Consider the following 5607-nt stretch of genomic DNA (forward strand, 5'->3'; position numbering starts at 1 on the left):
GCCAAAACACTCCATAGGGGGAAAAATGGTTTTGTACATGGGAAGAAACAATATAAGTTCAAAATTTACACATAAGGGTTAGCTCTATCACTCACCTCTAAAAAGTTTATACGAATATCCAGTCAACACCAACAGGGTTATCTCCCTTGAAATGCTATCTATTCGGATTTCCAAGTAGCCCACAGGGCTGTATACTGTTTTGGAATGTCCTCAGAAGGTTCTGTCATTGATCAGGTAACAGAGTAAAAACCCCAGAGTCCTTTCTTTCAAATGGAAGAGGGAGAGACAGAGAGAAGAAATTATTCAAACTTCGTCTTCTCTCCTTGTGGCCTGTGGCCGCCTCCTCCTCCTCTGCCTCCTCGGACTCTAAAGCCTCCCTGGCCTCTGCCACCACCTCGGCCTCCAAAGCCACCTCTGCCTCCTCCTCAGCCACCAAACCCGTCTTCACCCTTAGGTTTGGCCCAGTCCAAAGTGACTTTGCTTCTATCAATTTCGCCATCTTCTGTGGTCTCCTTGGCAGCTTTGGCCATCTTCATCGCTGTTGAAGTCTACAAAACCAAACCCTTTGAAGGACCCAGTCTCCCAGTCAGTGACTATCCTTGCTCAGATAGAGCCATCAAATGACTAACGTCTCTTCTGTGGTATCCTCAGAGAGATCTTTGGCAAACAGTTTTGGGTGGGTGGCTTCATACATTCGGTGATCCCCTGGGTCCTTGCGACTCCAGGCTTATGGCTCTGCCCTCAATTTCCCTTTTATTACATGAATTTAAAGCTTCTTTAATATCTTCAAATGAAGCAAATTCTATAAACGCATACCCTTTAGATTTGCTATTTTGGTTCTGCGGCATCTTGATATGAGTTGCCCTCTCAAATACTTCCTGAAGAGTTTCTTCCATTGCACTATAGAAGAGGTTGCTTAAAACCAGGGTTTTTGATTCACCACTCCAAATGTGATTCTTTCCACCTCTATGGTCTTGACTTTGACCTTTCTCTCTGGTGTAGGACAGAGAAAAAGGATCGCCCATCTATCTCTGTTCCCCGCTTTTCCTCCAAGGTTTTTTTCTTCATCAGCTTCTGTCTTAAATTCAATATAAGCAATCCCTTTACTCTTTCCATCCTTGCTGACTAATCTGATCTCCACAGCATCTTCAAACACTTCTTTTAAATCATCCTGAGTAACTTTGCAAGGCAGATTTTTATCCAAAAGTGTTCTTGCATCTCGATCTTTCTTACTGTCTTTTCCCTTTGGTTTTCCTAGTTTAATTTTGTTGCCAAAGACTTTTAAACTAGGGAGTTCCAAGGTTTCTTACAGGTCTTCAGCAGATTTAAAATCCACATAGCCAAATTTCCTAGACACACCAATTCTGACATCGACAACAGCAAGATCATTTTTAGCAAAAATGTCACTGATACCCGTTTTCAATTCAAGAGAAGATTTATTGAGGTTCAGGTTTCCAACAAAGAGATTGAAAGACGTAGCTGGTTCTGTGCCTTCTACTTTTTGTTTCTTGGCTTCAGGAGCTGCTTTTTTTTTGGCCATTTCCTTCTTTCCTTTTCCAGGTGCTTCTTTGACAGGTTCTTCTTCCTCTTCCTCCTCCTCTTCTTCCTCTCCATCTTCCTCCTCCTCATCATTGTCATCCTCTTCCTCATCCTCTTCATCTTCATCTTCAGCAGTGCTCTTGGCCTTCACAGGAACAGCTTTGGCTGGAGCTTTCTTTTCTTTGGCTGATACAATCTCCATAGGTTCTTCTTCAGAGTCACCTTCATCCTCCTCCTCATCCTCACCATCTGTGGCAGGAGCAGCACCAAAAGCAGCTGCTTTCCTCAGTGCTGGCTCGTCCTCTTCTTCATCATCCTTGTTTTCCTCTTCACTGTCATCTTCATCTTCCTCATCCCTGTCTTCTTTCTTGGCATTCTTGCCATTCTTTGCTCCTTTGGCTGGAGCAGCTGCTCCCTTCTTACCAGCAGTTGCTACCAGTGCTTTGCCTGGGGTGGCTCCCTTTTTGCCAGGCATTACTACTGATTTGGCAGGTGTAACTGTCTTCTTGGCTGGCATAGCCACTGCCTTTTTTGCCAGGGGTGACAACTGCTTTCTTTGCCGGTGAGGCAACTGCAAACTTTTTTTGTTGGGGAAGCCATCATCTTCTTTGCTGGAGTTGTGGTAGCCTTCTTGCCTTTTTTCTGAGGGATGACAACCTCTTCTCCACTGCTCTCATCCTCTTCATCTTCTGACATTTGCTCATCTTCACTATCTTCTTCGGAGAGGAGGCATTTTCTTGGAGTCACCTTGATTTTTACCGGCCTTTGCAAGCTTAAAGCTCAAAATTCAGAAAACTAAGATCATGGCATCCAGTCCCATCACTTCATGGCAGATAGATGGAGAAACAGTGGAAACAGTGGCTGATTTTATTTTTCTGGGCTCCAAAATCACTGCAGATGGTGATTGCAGCCATGAAATTAATAGACACTTGCTCCTTGGAAGGAAACTTATGACCAACCTAGACATCATATTAAAAAGCAGAGATATTACTTTGCCAACAAAGGTCCATCTAATCAAGGCTATGGTTTTTCCAGTAGTCATGTATGGATGTGAGAGTTGGACTATAAAGAAAGCTGAGCACTGAAGAATTGATGCTTTTGAACTGTGTTGTTGGAGAAGATTCTTGAGAGTCCCTTGAGCTGCAAGGAGATCCAACCAGTCCATCCTAAAGGAGATCGATCCTGAGTGTACATTGGAAGGACTGATGTTGAAGCTGAAACTCCAATACTTTGGCCGCCTGCTTCAAAGAGCTGACTCATTTGAAAAGACCCTCATGCTGGGAAAGATTGAGGGTAGGAGGAGAAGGGGATGACAGAGGATGAGATAGTTGGATGGCATCACCGACACAATGGACATGGGTTTGGGTGGACTCTGGGAGTTAGTGATGGACAGGGAGGTCTGGCGTGCTGTGGTTCATGGGGTCGCAAAACATCAGACACCACTGAGTGACTGAACTGAACTAAACTGAACTGAGAGCTTTACCATGATGGTGGCTTATGATGGCGGAGTGCGTGGCAAGCGAGTGGTGCAGGTGAGGCCAGGGGACCCTAAGCACCATCGATGGCAGCCACTGATACCTGAGTGCTTATGCTTGACTGCCAGCTAGCACTTCAGACTGAAGCGAAAGACAGCCTGCCCAGTAATCACCTCTGGAAAGGTGACAATGGCCCTTCTGTACATTCTTTAAACATTGAAAACAAAAGCGGAAAGAAATGGTAAAAATAGATCACAATCCAGACTCTAGCTATTATATTAAAAAAAAAAATGCTATCACTGGCTCACAAATGAGAACTTCCATTAGTAAATCATCCTACTTTTTGCTTTTTCAAGGATTAATTTTGCAATTTTAACTTATGCTGCCTCATTTTCTTTCTCCAACACTTCTGGATAGAATTAAACCTTCAAGGTCCAGTGAAAGTGGCTGAAATTTCATTATCTTTTATGTCTCATTAAATTATTTACCTTGCCAGGCATTTGCCACCCACTTTTCTTCTGGAATTTCAATTCAAATTTACCTTAAAGAACAAGTGTGTTGCCCTCACTGATGAGAAACCCATGTTTGCAGTAAACAGAAGAGAAAAACATGAAAAACTCATTAGAAAAATAGAATTTGTTTTTGTAATGCCATTTAGGGTGTGATAGGTTTGACGGAGAGGCGCGATGAGAATATACAAGCATGTAAATCCAATTTGTAGATGGAGTAATCACCATCTCCCCAAAGATTCTTCCTCTCATCTGCTGAATTATGGCACCACACTTGTCTTGCCTCTGGTGTGAAAAGTGAAAGTGAAAGTCGCTCAGTTGTGTCCAACTCTTTGAGACCCCATAGACTGTATAGTCCATGGAATTCTCCAGGCCAGAATACTGGAGTGGGTAGCCTTTCCCTTCTCCAAGGGATCTTCCCAACCCAGGGATCAAACCCAGGTCTCTTGCTTTGCAGGCATGAAATTCACTTGCAAATGTTTCAGGTACTTACATTGGTTTTAAGGTAGTCTACTTCTTTTGAGGATGGTAATTTCTTCTATTATTTTACATTTATTTTCAGTCTCTCAGCTGAAAGTGAACTGAGGATGTTGTCTTGGGGTATGATGAATAGACATAAAAGAAGTATGTGGTCCATATTCTCATGTTTCTTTCCTTACTCTGTTCATTCCTATCACCACTACCAAGTGCCTAAAGCACACCTCAGGAAACAGTTCACAAATTGCTAAATTGGGTCTCTTTAGGGCAGCAGTGCCTAGGAGGTTTTTAAAAATCATTAGTGTGATTTCCCACAACACTTTAATATTAAACCCTCTATCAGTTGTGTCTGACTCAGACCGCATGGACTAAAGCCCATCAGGCTCCTCTGTCCATGGGATTCTCCAGGCAAGAGTACTGGAGTGCATTGTCATTCCCTTCTCCAGGGGATCTTCCCGACCCAGGGATTGAGCCCTAGTCTTCTGCATTGCAGGCGGACTCTATCATCCAAGCCACTAGGGAAGCACCCTATACTTTAATATTATATGGTATTTAATATGGATATTGAATAATTTTATACTATTTTATAAGACTGCTGCTGCTGCTAAGTCACTTCAGTCATGTCTGACTTTCTGTGACCCCATAGAAGGCAGCCCACCAGGCTCCTCCATTCCTGGGATTCTCCAGGCAAGAATACTAGAGTGGGCTACCATTTCCTTCTCCAATGCATGCATGTACGCTAAGTTGCTTCAGTCATGTCCAACTCTGTGTGACCCTATGGACAGCAGCCCACCAGACTCCTCCATCCACAGGATTCTCCAGGCAAGAATACTGGAGTGGGTTGCCATGTCCTTCTCCAACTTTATAAGATTGTTTTATGCTAAACATAATGCAGGAAACTCAGGACACAAAATTAGAGTAATTATAATTTCAGGCAAATTCACTCAATTATAATGTAGTTCAGACAATTTCTCCTAAGTAGGTAATGAAGGGTAGTTTGAAGTTGTCAAGGAGGATATATCGTGTGAAGAAGATGGTCTCTGGGTTCAAAGAGACCTGGGACAAATGTGTGTTTCTCCAATACCAACCTTGTTAAATTATCCTATGTGAAGTTCAGCTGTCAATGCTGTAAAATGTCGATAATGATAATGACATTTATACACAGGATTCAGTAGGACAGGGCTATCAATCACCTTTCCTTGGAGAGAACTGCAAAATCCTCAGAATTACCTTCTTGGTTTTATCTGTGGTCTCCAGAGCAGTGGCAAACACATCATCACTGGTGATATGGCCAAATGAACATTACCTCCAGAGCTAACTCACTCCCACAGGAGCCCTAAGAAGGGTATTCATATTACAATCTAGATTCTACTTGTTACTGGGGAAAGGGAATATGAGAAAAAAGGCAACATAAACACATGTGCAGATCATTTCCTTATTCAACTATACCATTGAAAACAATAGTACAGTTATAAAAATGAATGTGCCACAAATCAAAAAGCACAGGAGAAGAGAGCATGTGAAAAAGAACAGTACATTTTTCGAGGTTGAGAATACAGACTAGAGAACCGACATGTGAACACAGGAGTGTGGGGTGGGTGTGTAGC

At 42.8% G+C, this 5607-nt stretch overlaps 1 pseudogene; it reads right to left on the bottom strand.

Annotated features, from left to right (window-relative positions):
• Window positions 1-299: 299 nt before the first annotated feature.
• On the bottom strand, window positions 300-3597 carry LOC138089587 (nucleolin-like; annotated as a pseudogene).
• Window positions 3598-5607: the final 2010 nt, after the last annotated feature.

Source organism: Capricornis sumatraensis, chromosome 13 (genome assembly GCF_032405125.1).
Source record: "Capricornis sumatraensis isolate serow.1 chromosome 13, serow.2, whole genome shotgun sequence".
Taxonomy (NCBI): domain Eukaryota; kingdom Metazoa; phylum Chordata; class Mammalia; order Artiodactyla; family Bovidae; genus Capricornis; species Capricornis sumatraensis.